Source organism: Bombina bombina, chromosome 2 (genome assembly GCF_027579735.1).
Source record: "Bombina bombina isolate aBomBom1 chromosome 2, aBomBom1.pri, whole genome shotgun sequence".
NCBI lineage: Eukaryota > Metazoa > Chordata > Amphibia > Anura > Bombinatoridae > Bombina > Bombina bombina.
Window position 1 is genome coordinate 1,266,154,339 of NC_069500.1, and position 25,030 is coordinate 1,266,179,368.

Here is a 25,030-nt window from a genome sequence, read left to right on the forward strand (position 1 = left end):
TCTATCTATCCTATCTATCAATCTATCTTCTGTCCGGGATGTTTTGAGACAGCCACTTTGGGAATGTTAGTTGATTTAGACCCATTATGGCTTAAAAGCAGACTCTGCATAAACTATGTAATTTTCCATGGGAGTTTTGCCAGGGATCCCCCTCCAGCATGCAACAGTCCAGGTGTTAGTACCCTTGAAACAACTTTTCCATCACTATTGTGGCCAGAAAGAGTCCTTGTAGGTTTTAAAGTTCGCCTGCCTATTGAATTCAATGGCAGTTCGCGCGGTTTGCGCATTTGCGAACAATACCGGAAGTTTGAGTCCGCCGTTCGCGAACCGAAAATTTTAGGTTTGCGACATCACTAATTACAACATCCTTCTGTGGAGAGTTTGGCCAAACTTGATACCGGACTGATGGTGAGCCTGGAGATTGCTCAGCTTCCTGCGTGCAAACACACTAAGGGCTCGATTTACCAAAGCCCTATGGCTGCAAGTTCTCACAAGAACTTGCTCGCCGTAATTTATCAAGCAGTGGTCACTAGACCGCTGCTTCCTTAACCTCTTCGCCACCTCTAAGGTGGTGAAATTCAATATCCGCTGTTGAGTCCGACTGAGGAGATTGACAGCTCCTGCCCGCGCGTGATTGGCTATGCGCGGGTAGGGGGCGGGATTGCACGCGAGCACAAAATTGCGCTCGTGTGCAATGTTGATTATCTGAGGGTAATTTCGCCCCACCACAGGCGAGCTGAGGCATACAGGGGTGCATATACATGCCCCTGTACGCCTCAGCTTTGATAAATCTAGCCCTTAGTGCAGGAATTCAGTTACCATTGAGAATTTCAACAACCTGCTCTGGTAATAGTGAGTACAACCTATTTTGCAACCATAACACCTGTGGATTCAGCAGGGATTGCAAATCGACCCTAACGGAAAGTGGATATTGAAGGTAAATCCTGTTAAAGTAATCTGCTGATTAGAGCCAAAGGGTGACTGTTGAATTTTCATATCCCCGCTTTACACTCAGAGTGAGATTGAGGAACAGTGGATGAGCGCTGTCTAATAGGATAGACTCTCTCAAGAATTTGTCTTCTGACACTTATTTTTCAGCATGCAACACAGGTCGAAATCTATCCACTACAGTTTATACTTCTGACTATATATCCAATTATTATATTTGGTGGTATTACCGTGGAGGTTTTCTGTTAGACGTCCCATTTATTAGTCTATTTATCAGACTTTTTTAGGTAATTTTTTATTGTATTTTATTTATTTTAGAATTTACCGCATTTTGAGTCATATATTTTATTATTCTGATCTTATTATGTCCCACAACTTACACAGACACTAAGTTTTGGGCTATGCATACACTTATTGCAGTATTCAATATTGATCTTGTGTTTTAGTTCATTAAATAGTTTTTTGTATACTTATTCTGAGTTTAAGTTTATATTTATGTACACTTATATAAGAGTATTCACACTGATTTTTTGACATTTTGATATATTATATATTATATTTTTTTTTTTTTTTTTTTTTAATATTGTATTTGCCCCTATTTACACATTATTCGTCTACTGATCACTGATTACCCACTTGTAATATTATTTATTATTCAGTACACTTAGTAATGATTTTTATTCAGCACTTTAATTAACCCTTTGCACTCAGCTATAGCGCCCTCCTTCTTTTTTCTTTGTATTTATATTGATACCCTTGTGGAAGGGGTATTTTAGGAGAGGCAGTGAGTGTTTAGTCTAGTGCAGCACTTATTTTTTTATCTCATAACATACACACCTTCCCTCTCCCTGTCACATATCCCCCTCCCCAGCGGTGTTGGATGTTGGGTGAAGTGGCCATAGCTGTAAGCACATGCACCCTGGATAGCGAGTCAGCATTACCATGTAACAGGCCAGCCTGGTGTTTCACCACAAAACTGAAAGGCTGGAGAGACAAGAACCACCTTGTGATCCTTGAATTACTGTCCCTATAGTTGCGCATCCACCTCAATGGGGCATGGTCCATGATCAGGGGAAAGCGCCTGCCCAGTAAATAATACCTAAGAGTTTCAGTAGCCCACTTGATTGCTAAACATTCCTTTTCTATTGTAGAATAGTGCTGCTCACAGGGTAAAAGTTTCCTACTTAGATAAAGAACTGGATGTTCATGCTTGTCTATGTATTGTGAGAGTACAGCCCCCAACCCAATCTCAGAGGCATCAGTTTGCAAAAATAATTCTTTGTTAAAATCTGGAGCCATGAGGAAAGGTTGTTGATAAAGTGCGGAGTGAAGATCTGCAAAAGATTCCTCAGACTTGCTGTTCCATCTCACTGTTTTTTGCTTTAGTAAGATCAGTGATAGGAGCAGCCCTTGTTGCAAAGTGAGTCATACCTTGTCTGTAATAACCGACAATTCCTAAGAAAGCTCTAATCTGTTTTTTCCTGAGTGGCCTAGGCCATCACTGTATCTCTCCTATCTTGTCTACTTGGGGTTTCACAACTCCCCTACCAACAAAATAACCTAAGTATGTAGCCTCAGTCAAGCCAACAGTACACATCGATGGATTGGCTGTTAACCCAGTCTTTCTAAGGGTTACAATTCTAGCTTCTACTTTTTGTAGATGAGAATCCCAATCTGGACTGTGTATTATGACGTCATCCAAATATGCAGCAGCATATTGTGCATGAGGTCTGAGTAACTTATCCATCAACCATTGAAATGATGATACGTACTGGTACATACAAACAAGGGGAACTGCCATGGGATCCAATGTCGCCCCATCATATGCCAACCTCTTCATGAACAAATTTGAAGAAAAGGTAATCTATGAGAGCACATATTAAGTCAGATATGGGGCCACATGGTGGCGTTACATTGATTACATGTTTGGTATATGGTGGGGTAACAGTGGATCCCTATTAGAGTTTGTTAGCTCTGTGGCGGGTTTAGAATTCACTGTGGATTACAGTGAAGAAACTGTGACATTTTTAGACACTAGCGTATATAAGAAGGGTAACATTCTTACTTTTGATATACATGTGAAGGAAACAGATAAAAATACCCTCTTACAATATGATGGTTTCCACCTCAGGCATCTTGTTAATTCCCTTCCAAAAAGCCAACTGCTACGTGTAAAAAAAAATTGTCAGTGAAGATGAAACTGTACAAACTAGTGCCTAGATTTAGAGTTCTGCGTTAGCCGTCCAAACCAGCGTTAGGGGTCCTAACGCTGGTTTTTACCGCCCGCTGGTATTTAGAGTCAGTCATGAAAGGGTCTAACGCTCACTTTCCAGCTGCGACTTTTCCATAACGCAGATCCCCCTACGCCAAATGCGTATACTATCTTTTCAATGGGATCTTTCTAACGCCGGTATTTAGAGTCTTGGCTGAAGTGAGCGTTAGAAATCTAACGACAAGAATCCAGCCGCAGAGAAAAGCCAGGAGTTAAGAGCTTTCTGGGCTAACGCTGGTTCATAAAGCTCTTAACTACTGTGCTCTAAAGTACACTAACACCCATAAACTACCTATGTACCCCTTAATCGAGGTCCCCCCACATCGCCACCACTCTATTAAATTTTTTTAACCCCTAATCTGCCGACCGCACATCGCCGCCACCTACATTATCCCTATGTACCCCTAATCTGCTGCCCCTAACATCGCCGACCCCTACATAATATTTATTAACCCCTAATCTGCCCCCCCCCCAATGTTGCCGCTACCTACCTACAATTATTAACCCCTAATCTGCCGACCGGACCTCACCGCTACTATAATAAAGTTATTAACCCCTAATCCGCCTCACTCCCGCCTCAAAAACCCTATAATAAATAGTATTAACCCCTAATCTGCCCTCCCTAACATCGCAGACACCTAACTTCAAGTATTAACCCCTAATCTGCCGACCGGACCTCGCCGCTACTCTAATAAATGTATTAAACCCTAATGCTAAGTCTAACCCTAACACTAACACCCCCCTAACTTAAATATAATTTAAATCTAACAAAATAAAATAAATCTTATTAAATAAATTAAACCTATTTAAAGCTAAATACTTACCTGTAAAATAAACCCTAATATAGCTACAATATAAATAATAATTATATTGTAGCTATTTTAGGATTTATATTTATTTTACAGGCAACTTTGTATTTATTTTAACCAGGTACAATAGCTATTAAATAGTTAATAACTATTTAATAGTTACCTAATTAAAATAATTACAAAATTACCTGTAAAATAAATCCTAACCTAAGTTACAATTAAACCTAACACTACACTATCAATAAATTAATTAATTAAACTATCTACAATTATGTACAATTATATCAACTAAACTAAATTACAAAAACAAACAAACACTAAATTACAAAAAATAAAAAAAGATTACAAGAATTTTAAACTAATTACACCTACTCTAAGCCCCCTAAAAAAATAACAAAGCCCCCATAATAAAAAAATGCCCTACCCTATTCTAAAATTAAAATTGTAAAGCTCTTTTACCTTACCAGCCCTTAAAAGGGCCTTTTGCGGGTCATGCCCCAAAGTAAACAGCTAAAAATAGAAATATGTAAGGGGCGATCTTATACTGAAGGCTCGGTCAGATAGAAAAGTGAGGAGGTAAGGGTATGTATGAAACAGATTTAATCTGTACAGGACATATATGTAATATAATATTAGACTCCTAAAAACAATTTATAAAAACAATTGGTAATATCAGTATAAACATGGATCCATGATACAAAGTGAGACAATCTAAAAACAATATAAATATATCATAACAGATAAAAATATATAAAAACAAGTATTTATTTTAACCAGGTACAATAGCTATTAAATAGTTAATAACTATTTAATACTTACCTAGTTAAAATAAGTACAAAATGACCTGTAAAATAAATCCTAACCTAAGTTACAATTAAACCTAACACTACACTATCAATAAATTAATTAAATAAACTACCTACAATTACCTACAATTAAATCAACTAAACTAAATTACAAAAAAAACAAACACTGAATTACAAAAACAAACAAACAAACACTAAATTACAAAAAATAAAAAAAAGATTACAAGAATTTTAAACTAATTACACCTACTCTAAGCCCCCTAACAAAATAACAAAGCCCCCCCCAAAAAAAAAATGCCCTACCCTATTCTAAAATAAAAATTGTAAAGCTCTTTTACCTTACCAGCCCTTAAAAGGGCCTTTTGTGGGGCATGCCCCAAAGAAAACAGCTCTTTTTCCTGTAAAAAAAAAAACATACAATACCCCCCCAACATTACAACCCACCACCCACATACCCCTAATCTAACCCAAACCCCCCTTAAATAAACCTAACACTAAGCTCCTGAAGATCTCCCTACCTTGTCTTCACCATGCCGGGTATCACCGATCCGTCCAGAAGAGGGTCTGAAGTCTTCATCCTATCCGGCAAGAAGAGCTCCTCCAGAGGGTCCAAAGTCATCCTCCTATCCGGGCAGAAGAGGACATCCGAACCGGCAGACATCTTCATCCAGACGGCATCTTCTATCTTCTTCCATCCGGCGCGGAGCGGGACCATCTTCAAGCAGCCGACGCGGAGCCATCCTTCTTCACCGACAGACTTACGATGAATGAAGGTTCCTTTAAAGATAGTATACGCATTTGGCGTAGGGGGATCTGCGGTAAGGAAAAGTCACAGCTGGAAAGTGAGCGTTAGACCCTTTCATGACTGACTCTAAATACCAGCGGGCGGTAAAAACCAGCGTTAGGACCCCTAACGCTGGTTTGTATTATTTTTTCTTCAAAGGTTTTGGATTATTTTGCGGTTTATATTGATAATCGGCAGAACTTCACTCAGAAGATTTTTTCACATGTAATACCATATATATTTTTTCTACATTTTTTCATATTTCTTTTATCACCTTTTTGCACAGTATCACCTAAGTTGGCTTGAGTTTTATTAAGGATTTTTGAGGAACTATTTTTGAGGAATTATTTTTGAAGAATCATTTTTGAAGAATTGTTTTTACACATATTTTTCTTCTCACTTGGATCTTTTTTTTTTTTTCACTTGGAACTATTTATTACCTGGACCTTTGTTATCACAATAATGGACTATTTGGAACATTTGTATCACTATTAGACATTTTCACTATTTGATCATTTCAATTTTATCATAATATTGTTTTTTTACATCACTGTTTTTTTTTTTACATCATTGTTTTTTACATCATTGTTTTTTATACATCATCATTCTATACCTATTAATCAGACCCTAAGCGGTTGGTTTTTAGGTCCACATTGTTTTTATATATTTTTATCTGTTATGATATATTTATATTGTTTTTAGATTATCTCACTTTGTATCATGGATCCATGTTTATACTGATATTACCAATTGTTTTTATAAATTGTTTTTAGGAGTCTAATATTATATTATATATATGTCCTGTACCAATTAAATCTGTTTCATACATACCCTTACCTCCTCACTTTTCTATCTGACCGAGCCTTCAGTATAAGGTCGCCCCTTACATATTTCTATTTTTAGCTGTTTACTTTGGGGCATGACCCGCAAAAGGCCCTTTTAAGGGCTGGTGAGGTAAAAGAGCTTTACAATTTTAATTTTAGAATAGGGTAGGGCATTTTTTTATTATGGGGGGCTTTGTTATTTTTTTAGGGGGCTTAGAGTAGGTGTAATTAGTTTAAAATTCTTGTAATCTTTTTTTTATTTTTTGTAATTTAGTGTTTGTTTGTTTTTGTAATTTAGTTTAGTTGATATAATTGTAGATAGTTTATTTAATTAATTTATTGATAGTGTAGTGTTAGGTTTAATTGTAACTTAGGTTAGGATTTATTTTACAGGTAATTTTGTAATTATTTTAATTAGGTAACTATTAAATAGTTATTAACTATTTAATAGCTATTGTACCTGGTTAAAATAAATACAAAGTTGCCTGTAAAATAAATATTAATCCTAAAATAGCTACAATATAATTATTATTTATATTGTAGCTATATTAGGGTTTATTTTACAGGTAAGTATTTAGCTTTAAATAGGAATAATTTATTTAATAAGATTTATTTTATTTAGTTGGATTAAAATTATATTTAACTTAGGGGGGTGTTAGGGTTAGGGTTAGACTTAGCTTTAGGGGTTAAAACATTTATTAGAGTAGCGGTGAGGTCCGGTCGGCAGATTAGGGGTTAATAATTGTAGGTAGGTGGCGGCGACGTTGGGGGATGGCAGATTAGGGGTTAATAAATATAATATAGGGGTCGGCGGTGTTAGGGGCAGCAGATTAGGGGTACATAGTGATAACGTAGGTTGCGGCGGTGTACGGAGTGGCAGATTAGGGGTTAAAAATAATGTGCAGGGGTCAGTGATAGCGGGGTCGGCATATTAGGGGTTAATAAGTGTAAGGTTAGGGGTGTTTAGACTCGGGGTACATGTTAGGGTGTTAGGTGCAGACATAGGAAGTGTTTCCCCATAGGAAACAATGGGGCTGCGTTAGGAGCTGAACGCTGCTTTTTTGCAGGTGTTAGGTTTTTTTTCAGCTCAAACTGCCCCATTGTTTCCTATGGGGGAACCGTGCACGAGCACGTTTTTGAAGCTGGCCGCGTCCGTAAGCACCGCTGGTATTTAGAGTTGAAGTGGCGGTAAATTATGCTCTACACTACCTTTTTGGAGCCTAACGCAGCCCTTCAGAGAACTCTAAATACCAGCGGTATTTAAAAGGTGAAAAAAAGCACACGTAGCTAACGCACCCCTTTGGCCGCAGAACTCTAAATCTAGGCGTAGATTAGAATAAATGTCCCAAAGATTTGTGAATAGAGGGTATCTAAAGACTTTGGTAGCCAAACACAGGGAAGATATAGTTAAAAACTATATCCCAAGGAAAAAACCTAAAGGAGAAGACAGGATGGTTTTTGTGTCTCAATTTAACCCCCTAAGCAATCAGATTTCCAATATTATCCGTAAACATTGACACGTACTCAGCAGTTGTAATAGGGATTTTTAAGTATTGCAGACTTTGCCCTTGATAGCACATAGAAGAGTCAAGAATTTATGTGATCATCTGGTTGGGACTGATATAAGACCTAGTAAAAATGTAAGACAGTCCTATTTTGGGAACAAAAAAACAGGCAGCTATCTGTGCCTTAATTGCATGAGCTGTAGCTCCATCATAAAAGGAGAATATTTTCATCACCCGTATGAGGATAAGAGATTTAGGATAAGTGGGTACTATACTTGTGAAGCCACCTTTGTAATCTATCTCATCAAGTGTCCGTGCTCCCTTATTTATATAGGGGAGTCGACACGTAAAGTCAGGGACAGAATGAGCCAACACCGCTCAACTATAAGGTGTAATAACCGTGAGGCACCCCTCTCTAGCCACTTTTTTAGAAAAAGGCCATCAAATCAGCCAACTTAGGTGGCAGATAATTGAGCAGGTGTTGCCCCCTAGGAATGACATGGATAGAGAAAAATTACTCAAGAGAGATGTGGTGGATCAATAGACTTGACATATTAATACCAAAAGGGTTAAACAAAGATTATGATCTTACAGTAGCTGAAGAAAGGTATATACGTATGTACTAATGCTTTGTATTCCACTCTGTATAGTTTTTGATATATTGTCTCACCTATTTGGATTTGAAAATTACAAAACTTGCTTTTTAGTTATAAGTTGTTAGGTTGTAAAATTGTCTGCAGGTTATAAAATAATATAGTGAAATATGTAGATAAGTATAGTGAAATATTTGAAAATTGCTCAAATTTGCTCTGATGTTGCAAATTATTATGTGGCAATATTATCTGCAGTATTAATAAGTATGGTCAAATATAATATATCCATATTTATTATTAATAAGCAGTCATAAAGAAATATGAAAATCATCCAGTGGATGGCGCTATAGTACAAGAAATCAACAGAATGGCGCCAAACTTAAACCATTATAAGACAGCTTATCAGTGTATTTGAACTTATGCATGATTAAGGGGCCTGTCCCCAAAATGTTGCATTAACTTGCTGTTTTATGCTTTCTAAATAAAGAATTTGTTACATTAAGGTGCTTTGGACCACCTGTTTTTGTGTGTATCATTTTGGAGAGCTGACAGTCTCCTTTATCTACATGCACCTGTATCCTCTTTGTGCTGTGCTATCTGAACTGTTGGCATTTGGGATATCGAGTGGCATAGTCTAGAACAGGGGTCACCAACCTTTCGGACCTCAGGGACCACTAAACTCACAATTTTGAATCTCGTGGACCACTAACATGATTTTTTTTAAAAAGGTACAAACCTTGATTATGTATGTATGTGTGACTGTGTATATATATATATGGACCACAAGACTTCCAAGTTACTTCCCCAGTTAGGAATTATTCAAAACTACTTATGTTCATGGACAGACATTGGAGTCATAAATTAAGTTTATATTAGAAAGCTCTCAATATGGATGTGAGCTAACCACGACTGATGTTATTGACAATTACTATAATATTGGTGGGATATGGCTGATCTGCTGGATGGCAATTACTAGAATTCAGGTGGAATGGCTTTGTGCACGGAAAATTATTAGAATGAAAAATAATTAATATTTAATAAATAAAAAAAAGATGATGGAGGGGAGGAAGACAAACATTGATGTAAGTCCATCTGAAAGAATTAGGAAAACTACTACAGAGACACATAAAGGGAAGAAAATAAATGAAATATGAGAAAAAAAATACTTTCAAAGGGAACATCAACATTTGGGAGAGGTATAAGTGGGGCCCTTAGTTTTGGCTTTGGGAATGACAACTGACATTCTGGACAAGAGGCACAATACCACTTTATTTCCTCATACACCCCAGGCCAAAAAAAACTTCTTAGGACCCTTTCCTGTGTTTTTTCCACCCCCAAGTATCCCCCCAAAAGATGCAAATGGGCAAAAGATAGTACCTTCCTAGTATAAGGTGACGTTACTACAAGTTGCTCAACCTCCTGACCTTCTTCTGAGGTTACTCTGTATAGAAGGTCATTCTTGAGGATGAAATATGGATATGAACTTTTTGATTGGCCCTCCACTAGTACTCCATTTATTTCTATCACTCTAATCCTTGCATTTTGTAATAATGGATCATTTGTCTGGTCACGCCCAAAGCTAACATTAGAAATATCCAAAATACATGGGTTACTCACTAGTCACCCTTTCTGTATCAATTACAGGTTGCTGATATTCTTCTAATATTTTTGACTCAGCACACTGGGTTGCCACACCTTAGCTAGAATGTTTTACCCTTTCATTTAACAAAACTTCAGATAAAGCTTAAATTTATACTGGCAATGCAGGCGTTCCCTTTTGGTTTTACCTCTTTTTGGATGGGTGACAAACAACTCAGGATGGGGGAAGGGAAACATTTCATGGGGGCTTTTGTCTTCTGAATCACTTTTTGTCTTTCCTGTTTTGAGGACAATTGAGAATGAATTAGGGAACATAACTCAGGAAAATTTCTTCCTATGACCAATGGATATAGCAACCGGCATACAACAAAAAAGAAAAAGTTCTGGAGCCACAATTAAATAAATCTTCAGCTTTATTCCATAAAACAGATAGGGTACAAAAAGACAAAAGACATGCCCTTTAGTTTGTAGATCAGCTTATGCATTTCAGCATATTAGCCGTACTCTTAGCTCTCCAAATCCCATGTAACTAATGGGCTCTTTAAAGGGTGTAAAAACATTCAATTGGCTAAAAGGCGTTTACAGAATGAACTCTTTCTTCACTGTTTAACCTGTTGTATACCTGAGGTGTCTTCTGTTAGCTGTCAATTTAGTAACCTGTTAAATTTGTTTATTTACTTCTAAATAAGGTTCTACTCCTAAACATTATATGTGTAAAACTGGTGCTGTTTAGTTCATACAAATAAAGGGAATATTAATTAATTTATATACTAGGCCATTTTTATAGGATTACCTTTTGTATCTCTATATTGTTGTATCCTAAATCTATAAAAAGATTACAGGGAGTGCAGAATTATTAGGCAAATGAGTATTTTGACCACATCATCCTCTTTATGCATGTTGTCTTACTCCAAGCTGTATAGGCTCGAAACCCTACTACCAATTAAGCATATTAGGTGATGTGCATCTCTGTAATGAGAAGGGGTGTGGTCTAATGACATCAACACCCTATATCAGGTGTGCATAATTATTAGGCAACTTCCTTTCCTTTGGCAAAATGGGTCAAAAGAAGGACTTGACAAGCTCAGAAAAGTCAAAAATAGTGATATATCTTGCAGAGGGATGCAGCACTCTTAAAATTGCAAAGCTTCTGAAGCGTGATCATCAAACAATCAAGCGTTTCATTCAAAATAGTAAACAGGGTCGCAAGAAGCGTGTGGAAAAACCAAGGCGCAAAATAACTGCCCATGAACTGAGAAAAGTCAAGCGTGCAGCTGCCAAGATGCCACTTGCCACCAGTTTGGCCATATTTCAGAGCTGCAACATCACTGGAGTGCCCAAAAGCACAAGGTGTGCAATACTCAGAGACATGGCCAAGGTAAGAAAGGCTGAAAGACGACCACCACTGAACAAGACACAGAAGCTGAAACGTCAAGACTGGGCCAAGACATATCTCAAGACTGATTTTTCTAAGGTTTTATGGACTGATGAAATGAGAGTGAGTCTTGATGGGCCAGATGGATGGGCCCGTGGCTGGATTGGTAAAGGGCAGAGAGCTCCAGTCCGACTCAGACGCCAGCAAGGTGGAGGTGGAGTACTGGTTTGGGCTGGTATCATCAAAGATGAGCTTGTGGGGCCTTTTCGGGTTGAGGATGGAGTCAAGCTCAACTCCCAGTCCTACTGCCAGTTTCTGGAAGACACCTTCTTCAAGCAGTGGTACAGGAAGAAGTCTGCATCCTTCAAGAAAAACATGATTTTCATGCAGGACAATGCTCCATCACACGCGTCCAAGTACTCCACAGCGTGGCTGGCAAGAAAGGGTATAAAAGAAGAAAATCTAATGACAAGGCCTCCTTGTTCACCTGATCTGAACCCGATTGAGAACCTGTGGTCCATCATCAAATGTGAGATTTACAAGGAGGGAAAACAGTACAACTCTCTGAACAGTGTCTGGGAGGCTGTGGTTGCTGCTGCACGCAATGTTGATGATGATCAGATCAAAACACTGACAGAATCCATGGATGGCAGGCTTTTGAGTGTCCTTGCAAAGAAAGGTGGCTATATTGGTCACTGATTTGTTTTTGTTTTGTTTTTGAATGTCAGAAATGTATATTTGTGAATGTTGAGATGTTATATTGGTTTCACTGGTAAAAATAAATAATTGAAATGGGTATATATTTGTTTTTTGTTAAGTTGCCTAATAATTATGCACAGTAATAGTCACCTGCAAACACAGATATCCCCCTAAAATAGCTATAACTAAAAACAAACTAAAAACTACTCCCAAAACTATTCAGCTTTGATATTAATGAGTTTTTTGGGTTCATTGAGAACACGGTTGTTGTTCAATAATAAAATTAATCCTCAAAAATACAACTTGCCTAATAATTCTGCACTCCCTGTATTTATATATTATTGGAATACCTGTTTCCTATTTCCATTATTACAATTTATCAAGACTAAAAATTATGAAGTCATATTTGCTTATTACATCGTCTGTCAGCAATTAAAGAGCATTACACAACCACTGCTGAGATTGTTACTTCTCTACCCATAACAAAAACCTCTATTTTAGCAGTAAGATATTGTGCAGTGCACCCATGGATACACAACACCCCAATTGTTTTACGTTTTCTCAGTTGAGAAGTCTCAACCAAGTCTCCTGACACCAAGGTCAGAGCACTGCTAGAGTCCACCAATGCATCAGTGTCTTTATTATTTAAACCGACTGAAACTTTGAAAGTAGGTACACCTTCAACCATGCCTGCTAGGCATATCAGTCCACAAAAGTCTGAGTTTTTTTTTTTTCCTAGTCCTCAATGCGTTGGTTCTGACATATTTGGGCATCTTGCTCTGATATGCCCTTTTTTCACCACACTCAAAACAAGTAAACACATTTACTCCTAAACACTCTTCCTTTATGAATGCAAAGTTTCTCTCTGCATTCCAGGGATGTGTTTCTGCCCCAGACCTGATTTCAGACTCTGCCTTTCTGATACCAGGCCTCTGAATGTTACTAAGTGACTTAGTCTTGAAAGTGTCTGATCCAGCCTTGGATGGCACAACAGATGCTTTCTCTAGGTCCTTGGCAGATAAGTATCTTTCCACTTGCACCACCATAGCATCATATGTAGTAGGGTTTCCATGTCCAACCAAGTTACGGAGGCCACGTGGAAGTTCTTGCAGATATCTGTCAATTACTAGGGATTCCATGATCTGTGAAGGACTTTGCTCCTCTGGTCTGAGCTACTTTCGTGCCAAATTAATCAGATCAAACATCTGTGATCGTGGAGCCTTTCGTTCATTGAAACGCCAATTATAGAAATGTTGGGCTTTGACTGTAGTTGTATATATGAATAAATAGACTATATTTTTGTATGAGAAATTTCATATTTTCATGTTAGGTAAGCGCACTTGAGAATATCGGAGCGAGTAGAGTGTTAGGTATTTTCCCACTTTTTTGGCTCCTTTGATTTCTATGAGGGGAAAACGTTATCGCGCAAGTGATATTCTAAGTTCAGCTTTATAAATTCATTGGGTTAGCGGGCAAGCAAAAACAGTTTATTTTCAACTCATAACACAAGAAAAACCTGACACAGGTAAAAAGCTTACTTCTAGCGTGGTTAACACCCGAGCAGGAGTATTTTATAGCGATCCCCTTGTAATTCAGCCTTTATCTGTATCCCATATTTCCTTCTAAAGTGTAAACACAATCCTTAAAGTGCTGAGATAAATGTAAAGTGAGATCTAGAAGACTTGGTTTCTGTTTTTCAGGATGGATTACGTGCAAAAAAAATAAAATGAACAAAAACATACTGAAGTAGTTTGATGGCAGCCTGAAACAGTTTTACACTATGCTGGATTCTTGTCTTCTCTTCTGCATGGAGAAGGCCACTTCTGAGCCACTTTCATGCCAGATTAATCAGATCAAACATCTGTGATTGTGGAGCCTTTCCCTCATTGAAACGCCAATTATAGAAATGTTGGACTTTGACTGTAGTTGTCAAACCCATTCAGGCTAGGATTTCAGCCTTTAGTTTGGTGTAATCAGCAGCAGCCTCTTCTTCTCTGTCATAATAAGCCTTCTGGGCCTCACCAAGGAGGAAGGGAGCAATTATTCCTTCACTTTGCTCAGGTGGCCAGGTCTCACGGTTGACTGTGCATTCAAACGCCAACAGATTGGCCTTTACATCGTCCTCTGGCATCATTTTCTTTAGACAGCAGCTAGTCCGTATTCTGCTTACAGCTCATGTTTGTGCCGGCAGTCCCTGGGTAGTAATGCGTCCTGCAATCTCTTTCAGCATTTCATGGTCCCTTTTTTAGCCTCACTCAAGGCCCCAGTTTGCATAGCCATTAGCCTGTTACACTCCTGCTAAGCTGCTAGAGAGGCTGGAGCCTGTCGGTTTGTTTCTTGCTGTACTGTGGAAGCTCGTAGCAGAGCTTTTACAATCCATGTTTGGCAGGTACTGTTACTTTAAGGTTTCCACTTCACAAAACATGGCACCATTCACAAATCCCACCGCTGCCACCACCTTGTGTTAAGGTCACTGGAAGAACAGTCTCAGTAGCGTGGTAACTGTATTTTCAAACAGTTTTATTCAGAGAAACAAAAGTCTTTTAACATAACAGGTTCCCTGTCTCTTTAAATACAGCAACTTCAAAGCAGCCAGCAAAACAAAACACACAAATAAAAAGCCTACTCCTGTCAGGAGCCTAACTACACATATAATTTCCCTTACTAATGATAAATATAAAAATATATAAATATATAAAAATAAACTTGCACTCTCTGGTCTTTTCAAAACAGTTTACTGTGAACAGTGACATTTTGGGGGATACTTTTTCCCAGAAACATCAAAACATCACTATTCACAGTAAACTTTTTTCAAAAGACCAAAGATTGCAAGTTAAGTTTGTTTTTTACTCATCTATTGATTTCACTAGCACCCTGGCAGCTGTTGGACTGAGTCCACATATTTGATTGATATATATATATATATATATATATATATATATATATATATGCTCAAAAAACAAAGTATTGCAGTATGCAGTGATACCTTTTTTATTGGACTAACATAATATTTAAAAGACAAGCTTTCAAGAGTTTTCCTCTCTTCCTCAAGTCTAAAGCAATACTGATCAATATATATATGATAATCTATATGAATAAATAGACTATATTCTTGTATGAGAAATATTCATATTTTCATGTTAGGTAAGCGCACTTGAGAATATCGGAGCGAGTAGAGTGTTAGGTATTTTCCCAATTTTGTGGCTCCTTTGATTTCTATGAGGGGAAAACGTTATCGCGCAAGTGATATTCTAAGTTCAGCCTTATAAATTCATTGGGTTAGCGGGCAAGCAAAAACAGTTTACTTTCAACTCATAACACAAGAAATACCTGACGAAGGCAAAAAGCTTACTTCTAGCACGGTTAACACCCGAGCAGGAGTATTTTATAGCGATCCCCTTGTAATTCAGCCCTTATTTGTATCCCATATTTCCTTCTAAAGTGTAAACACAATCCTTAAAGTACTGAGAAAAAAGTCAAGTGAGATCTAGAAGACTTGTTTTCTGTTTTTCAGGATGGATTACGTGCAAAAAAATAAAATGAACAAAAACATACTGAAGTAGTTTGATGGCAGCCTGAAACAGTTTTACACTATGCTGGATTCTTGACTTCTCTTCTACATGGAGAAGGCTTTGCAAAATATCCTCAGACTATCTGAATTGCTTGAATCTATTTCCAAAACAATACTTCACTCTCACTCTGTCTTCATTAGGCATTCTACTTTTGCTGGTCAAAACAACTAATTTAGATATTCCAAAATTAGTAAGGAGGTAAAGCATTTTAGGTTAGTATTGTTTTATTTTATGTTTTTAAATAATACACTCATATTAGAACTTATGTTCAAGGGTTGTGTAAGCAATTTTGGTCCTTAGGTTCTAGATTTTAGTCTACACCATAAAAGAATTATAAGAATCCTCAGGTTGCACAAATCACTTAAATTAAATGCCTTTGTAGTGGAAGATTGTAATATAAAAATGTTTCATTTTGTGTAGTTAAAAAAAAAAAAAAAGTTAAATATATACTAATAGGTTCTGTCATGTTGAAACATAGGTTTCCCTTATCTTCTCTCTTCTGTTAATAACAATTAGGGACATTTAAATTGTGCTAACCATTAATGTTTGGAAGTTGATTAATATAGCAAAGTACTAAAAACCTTAATAAATACAATTATTTTAATTATTTGTACACTTTATATATCTATAACTAACTGTCCTCAGCAGAAGAGAATATATAAGAGAAATTTAAGTTTTAAAATGTCAGTGCCCATTACTGTTTAGCAACTAAAGTACTTTATAGAAATTAAAACTTTACACTTATTTTTTTGTGTATATATATATATATATATATATATATATATATATATATATATATATTTATTTATTTACTATTTTTAATTCTTAAAGGGACATAAAAGCCAAACACTTTCTTTCATAAGTCAGACATACCATTTTAAACCACTTTCCATTTTACTTCTATTATCTAGTTTGATTTGTTCACTTGATGTCCTTTGTTGATAAGGATACAGAGGTAGGCCCAGGACCTGGGATATGGCTGCTGATTGGTGGCTGCACATATATGGCTCTTGTCATTGGTTTACAGATATGTTCAACTATCTCCCAGTAGTGCTTAGCTACTCCTTCAATAAAGGATACCAAGAGAATTAAGCAAAATTGATGATAGAAGTAAATTGGAAAGTTGTTTAAAACTGTCCGAGCTGTCTGAATTATGAAAGAAATTCTTTGCTTTCAAGTCCCTTTTAAAAAAGATAATAATAATAATAATAATAAACATAATAATTAATTGAGAAAATACACTGCAAATTCCCCTACTATCTCCTCTTTCAAACCGTTAGATAATGCTAGGACATAAATAGGTTCTCATCTTTATTGATGTGTCCACAACTATACAGATCTCACCCAAGGAGTTCATTTTAGGAATAATATGAAATTATTGATTTAGCCAGACTGTCATTTATTCAAAATGAAACAGACTTCAATAGTTATTACAGATGAAAATGTTTTATTTCTAAAGCTCACTTTCCATTATTTTGGAGCCCATGGACATACCCTTGAAAAGCATCTTACTATGACCAAATGGAGATAGATAAAAATGAGCTCATGCCCATAAAAAAATAAATCATAGTTTAGCACAATTTTCAAAGTTAATGTACAGAAAAGTAGAAACAATAAATAATAATATGACACCATGATATAGATAGATAGGTAGATAGATAGATATATGATATATGGATAGATAGATAGATAGATAGATAGATAGATAGATAGATAGATATATTATATATAGATAGATGATAGATTATAGGTATAAATATCATTGAAATAGACTTTGCCTGTATTTTTACAGCCTTCTTTGACCATAGCATATCTACTGTAAATAAAGTCTTCTGTGGATCCAAAGTTTATTGAGAATTACAGGCCCATTTCAAACCTTCCTTTTAAAAGTGATGGTAAACCACACCTATAGTGAAGTATATAAGTGTTTCTCAACCTTTTTGTAGCAAGTACCCCTGTAGATATACACTTGTTTTCTATGTAACCCAACTGTAACACAAATATTATTGATATTTTACATGAGCAAAAATGGAAATCGTGTATAATTTGATTTCACAAGCTTGTATCAGATATCTTAATGAAGTATATATATATATATATATATATATATATATATATATATATATATATATATATATTATATATATACAAATCAGATATTTCTTTTATGTTTTCCGGAATTTAATATTTTACAATATTAAAACACAGATATATAGTGCAATGATATTAATATTTATATGCTATTAATGTGCTTCTTACATTAAATAAGGAGAAAATAAACTTTTCTGCATGATGAGGAAAGTAATATGTATGGTACCATCTTTGTATTTGTATTAACCATTTCATACACAGTTTAGCTGTCTTGTTTAACTGTGTCACACTTCAGTATGATGCACTTTACCTATTTCACAGTGACACATTTATCTGCCCCTTGTCTCTGTGATACTTGGTCACAGTAATACACTTTCTCAGTATATATCATTGAAGCTCAACTACAGCCCTCATGTCACTAACAAGGCAGAATCTAAGGTTTTACCAATTTGAGGTGAATCAGTGATTAAGCAGTGGTCTAACGTTGGGTGGGAAATACTCACACTCTGACCTGTTAGGAGTGCTCAAGGGTAGTTGATATGTCATTTTTACAATAGCTACAGTACATCAGGAAAAAATATGAGGGCCAATCCCTGGAGTACCCCTTGCCAATGCCCCAAGTACCCACAGGGGTACACATACTACAGGTTGAGAAACTAGGAAGTATACAAATCAAAAGTGATTAACATTGCAAACTAAATCGCATTAAATAAAAAAAAAATCCTTTCATATATGTTAGAAATAACATTTATTTTACTGATTGTTGCATTACCTCATTCTGACTCCTTAAACTATTCCTCTCAACTGCAGTGATGTGTTTAGCGGTTCCACCAGCTATAGATGTTAGACCTAGATCCAGAGGAGAAAGAATGCATGTGCATACCAGCCTTGTTCATCAGCAAACAGTGAATAACAATAACAGCTCTGATTCACTGTTTACTTGGATGCAGGGGCGTATTTAGGTTTTGTGCTGCCCTAGGCACTCAAAACTCTGCTGCCCCCCCCCCCACCCCACCCCAGATTTAAGGCCTTTTTTTAGACATAATATTTTTGGGGCAGGGTGTAAAAAATTAAAAAAATAATGTCTTTTTAAGTAGATGTTCACCAGGGCTTGCATTTACTCTGGTCACACACACACACACACACACACACATATATATATATATATATATATATATATATATATATATATATATATTTATATTTATATTAAGACATTAATTTGCAAGTCAGATGATTAAAGTGTTTATATCAGAAAAAAAATATCCTTCACTGTATGATAGTTTGTCAGTAGGTAGTTGTTTAACCTTAAACATCTTCTTTGGTGATCGACAGTTATGATAAATATGTAATGAATATACAAACTGGCCTTTAAAAGTACTTAAAAAATACAACAGTAGTTATGATAGGTTTAGGAATTGTATCCTAGGGGATAAATCACATGATACAATCATAATAAAGTATATACTTGTATTGTTTCTGAATGTATTAAATGCAAACAACATATTTTCAGTTGTGTTTTAAGTCACATAGTTGTATAGATTTAGCAATACATACTTATTCTTTGCATGTATGACAGATAGACAAACAGTAAATGTAGTGACTAATCCGTTTAAATATTTTAATGCCTAATTAAGATGTATTGAAGGGAGAAAGGCATATGCTGTTTCACAGTGGTCACTTTGTAGTGCACACTGCACTGTGTAGTCTGTGTCAGTCTCAATCATGCGGGGGATCCAGGAAGAATACCACATTCCCTCTGAGTCCAGGCCAGGCTGCGCAAGTGAGCTGTCACCACGTCATGTGCACCCGCATACAATCCCATAGGATAGCAATAGCCGGGCCAGCCATTTAACTCATTTGTAATTGGTTGATTTAGCCACCCGGCCCTGAGTTCAATAGAGTGGCCCTAGGGACTCAAAATTCTGCTGCCCCTTAAAAATCTGCTGCCCTAGGCACCGGCCTCATTGGCCTATGCCTTAATACGCCCCTGCTTGGATGTCACTGGAGACTTCCCTTAGAATTAAACATGCATGCGCTAGGATGTCATGTATGCGCATAGTGAGACTGCATGAATGAAAAAACAAGTGATTTTCTCATCAACTTCATGCATATATTGCCCACTCATTGAGAACACCAAGTCAGAAAACAACGCTGTTTATTGGGTGCCACACAACACAGAGCTAGAATAAAACACATTCGGCTAGATTTAGAGTTTTGCGGCCAAAGGGGTGCGTTAGCTACGTATGTTTTTTTCCCCCCGCACCTTTTAAACAACGCTGGTATTTAGAGTTCACTGAAGGGCTGCGTTAGGCTCCAAAAAGGGAGCGTACAGGCATATTTACTGCCACTTCAACTCTCAATACCAGCATTGCTTACGGACGCGGCCAGCTTCAAAAACGTGCTCGTGCACGATTCCCCCATAGGAAACAACGGGGCAGTTTGAGCTTGAAAAAAAACCTAACACCTGCAAAAAAGCAGTGTTCATCTCCTAACGCAGCCCCATTGTTTCCTATGGAGAAACACTTCCTAAGTCTGCACCTAACACCCTAACATGAACCCCTAGTCTAAACACCCCTAACCTTACACTTATTAACCCCTAATCTGCCACCCCCACTATCGCTGACCCCTGCATATTATTATTAACCCCTAATCTGCAGCTCCGTACACCGCCGCAAACTAAATTATAGCTATGTACCCCTAATCCGCTGCCCCTAACATCGCCAACCCCTATATTATATTTATACACCCCTAATCTGCCCCCCCAACGTCGCTGCTACCTTACCAACACTTATTAACCCCTAATCTGCTGACCGGACCTCACCGCTACTCTAATAAATGTATTAACCCCTAAAGCTAAGTCTTACCCTAACCCTAACACCCCCCCTAAGTTAAATATAATTTAAATCTAACGAAATAAAATAAATCTTATTAAATAAATTAATCCTATTTAAAACTAAATAGTTACCTGTAAAATAAACCCTAATATAGCTACACTATAACGAATAATTATATTGTTGCTATTTTAGGATTTATATTTATTTTACAGGAAACTTTGTATTTATTTTAACCAGGTACAATAGCTATTAAATATTTAATAACTATTTAGTAGCTACCTAGTTAAAATAATTACAAAATTACCTGTAAAATAAATCCTAACCTAAGTTACAATTAAACCTAACACTACACTATCAATAAATTAATTAAATAAACTACCTACAATTATCTACAATTAAATAAACTAAACTAAATTACAAAAAAAAACAAACACTAAATTAAAAAAAAAACACTTAATTACAAAAAATAAAAAAAGATTACAAGAATTTTAAACTAATTACACTACTCTTAGCCCCCTAAAAAAACAACAAAGCCCCCAAAATAAAAAAATGCCCTACCCTATTCTAAAATAAAAAGTAAACAGCTCTTTTGCCTTACCAGCCCTTAAAAGGGCCTTTTGCGGGGCATGCCCCAAAGTAAACTTAAAAAACCTAACACTAAGCCCCTGAAGATCTCCCTACCTTGTCTTCACCACGCCGGGTATCACCGATCCATCCTGAAGAGGCTCCGAAGTCTTCATCCTATCCGGCAAGAAGAGGACATCCGGACCTGTAGACATCTTCATCCAGGCGGCGTCTTCTATCTTCATCCATCCGGCGCGGAGCGGGACCATCTTGAAGCAGCCAACGCGGATCCATCCTCTTTTTCCTGCGACTCCCGACGAATGAAGGTTCCTTTAAGGGACGTCATCCAAGATGGTGTCCCTCGAATTCCGATTGGCTGATAGGATTCTATCATCCAATCGGAATTAAGGTAGGAAAAATCAGATTGAGCTTGCATTCCATTGGCTGATCGGAACAGCTAAGAGAATGTGAGCTCAATCTGATTGGCTGATTGGATCAGCCAATCGGATTGAACTTAAATCTGATTGGCTGATTCAATCAGCCAATCAGATTTTTCCTACCTTAATTCTGATTGGCTGATAGAATCCTATCAGCCAATCAGAATTCGAGGGACGCCATCTTGGATGACGTCCCTTAAAGGAACCTTCATTCGTCGGGAGTCGCCGGAAGAAGAGGATGGATCCGCTTCGGCTGCTTCAAGATGATCCTGCTCCGCGCCGGATGGATGAAGATAGAAGACGCCGCCTGGATGAAGATGTCTACCGGTCCGGATGTCCTCTTCTTGCCGGAGATCTTCAGGGACTTAGTGTTAGGTTTTTTAAGGGGGGTTTGGGTTAGATTAGGGGTATGTGGGTGGTGGGTTGTAATGTTGGGGGGGGTATTGTATGTTTTTTTTTGCAGGCAAAAGAGCTGTTTACTTTGGGGCATGCCCCGCAAAAGGCCCTTTTAAGGGCTGGTAAGGCAAAAGAGCTGTTTACTTTTTATTTTAGAATAGGGTAGGGCATTTTTTTATTTTGGGGGGCTTTGTTTTTTTTTTTAGGGGGCTTAGAGTAGGTGTAATTAGTTTAAAATTCTTGTAATCTTTTTTTATTTTTTGTAATTTAGTGTTTTGTTTTTTTTGTAATTTAGTTTAGTTTATTTATTTGTAGATAATTGTAGGTAGTTTATTTAATTAATTTATTGATAGTGTAGTGTTAGGTTTAATTGTAACTTAGGTTAGGATTTATTTTACAGGTAATTTTGTAATTATTTTATCTAACTAGCTATTAAATAATTATAAACTATTTAATAGCTATTTTACCTGGTTAAAATAAATACAAAGTTGCCTGTAAAATAAATATAAATCCTAAAATAGCTACAATATAATTATTCGTTATATTGTAGCTATATTAGGGTTTATTTTACAGGTAAGTATTTAGTTTTAAATAGGATTAATTTATTTAATAAGATTTATTTTATTTCGTTAGATTTAAATTATATTTAACTTAGGGGGGGTGTTAGGGTTAGGGTAAGACTTAGCTTTAGGGGTTAATACATTTATTAGAGTAGCAGTGAGGTCCGGTCGGCAGATTAGGGGTTAATACTTGAAGTTAGGTGTTGGCGATGTTAGGGAGAGATTATAGGGTTTTTGAGGCGGGAGTGAGGCGGTTTAGGGGTTAATACATTTATTATAGTTGCGGCGAGGTCCGGTCGGCAGATTAGGGGTTAATAAGTGTAGGTAGGTAGCGACGACGTTGGGGGGGGCAGATTAGGGGTTAATAAATATTATGTAGGTGTCGGCGATGTTAGGGGCAGCAGATTAGGGGTACATCGGGATAATGTAGGTTGCGGCGGTGTGCGGTCGACAGATTAGGGGTTAAAAAATGTCACAGGCACACATATACATACACACACACACTTACATACACACACACACATACATACATACACACACACACATACATACACACACACATACATACGCACACACACATACATACACACACACACACACATACATACACACACACACATACATACACACACACATACATACGCACACACACATACATACACAATTGCAGACAAATACAATCACAGGCACACACATACATACACACACACACTTACATACACACACACACATACATACATACACACACACACATACATACACACACACACATACATACGCACACACACATACATACACACACATACATACACACACATACATACACACACACACATACATACACACACACATACATACGCACACACACATACATACGCACACGCACATACATACGCAAACGCACATACATACGCACATACATATGCACACGCACATACATACGCACACGCACATACATACGCACACACACATACATACGCACACTCACATACATACGCACATACATACGCACATGCACATACATACACACACGCACATACATACACATGCACATACTTACACAATTGCAGACAAGTACATTCACAGGCACACACAAATGCACCTAGGCTTGTGTGGCACCACAGAGGCTTATGCGTGCCGGCTATGGCCATCATGCAATAGATTCACCAGCACTGTTTAAATGGGTTGAAGATTTGTATGTTTAAAATTGATCTAAGCAAAAAAAAATTGCAATATGAATTTTAATTATTGCAATCAAGGTGACAAAATTACCAAGGAACAAACAAAGCGAACTTCACTGTAGTGCAATGTCACTGTAACTGTTAATAATATGAAGGTCAGTTCAAGCAGAGTGAGAGCCAAATAAACACTGAATAGTGTAAATACCCCAGGAGAGCACACATCAATAAGCACAAACAGGAGCGTGTAAACCGGACCAGACCGGCAAAGCAGATGAAACCCTCTGACTCACCCCACCGGACTGTTGGTCCCACTTAAGCTTGCAACAGATGCGAAAGCAACAACAGCTTGTAGTAATGAGGCTCCATCGTCCCGGTGAACCACAGCTCCGGTGCGGATTTAAACACTAGACGAGCCTCCCTCTGTTGTATGTAGCGTTTCCTGTATCTCATGAAGCAAGGCGTCTGACGTCATCCGGGGGGCGTGTTAGGAAAGAAGATGTGTGAATCTCCACCAATCAGCTCCAATAACAAGTGCTGAATCTTCAGCTCTCCTAGGGGTAAAATAAGTAAACGGCTTTCCACTCATAGAAGAGGCTTCTGAGGCTCCTAAACAAAAACGGGCTCCTTGTAGCCCATAAGTAAATGTAGAAAAAAGATGCAAGGAATCTCTATATAGTAAAAATTCCCATGGACTTTATTTTAAAAATAGGTTAAAAAAACGTAACTCGGGGGGCGGAGTCTGGCCAAGCAGGGAAATGGCCGCACACTGAGAGGGCTCCAATCACCCATGTAGGCAAAAACAGCACAAATCCAGTTTATTCCCCATAACCCTTTCCCAAAACAGGGGATACAGCGATTAACAACCAGAGTATAAGACTCGACAAGTTAAAGGCACCGGAGAGGTAATTTGCAGCAGTAGAGGAGTGCAATCATCTCCTCCGACAGAGGCGCATTACAGAGAAACCTCATCTGGAAACATAACGGACCTTGTCAGTTCCTTTCCTAACCCGCCGACCTCCTCATCCTGACCGCAAGGCTGCTACTGAAGTGCGGGTAAGCACTAATTACGGGGGAATCCCTAAAGAAGGAACACTTCTTGCGCGCTTATTGCGCTGTGACCCAGGGACATAGGTAGGAGTACACAGCTCCCCAAAAGGGGGTTTTCGGTCAGAACAAGC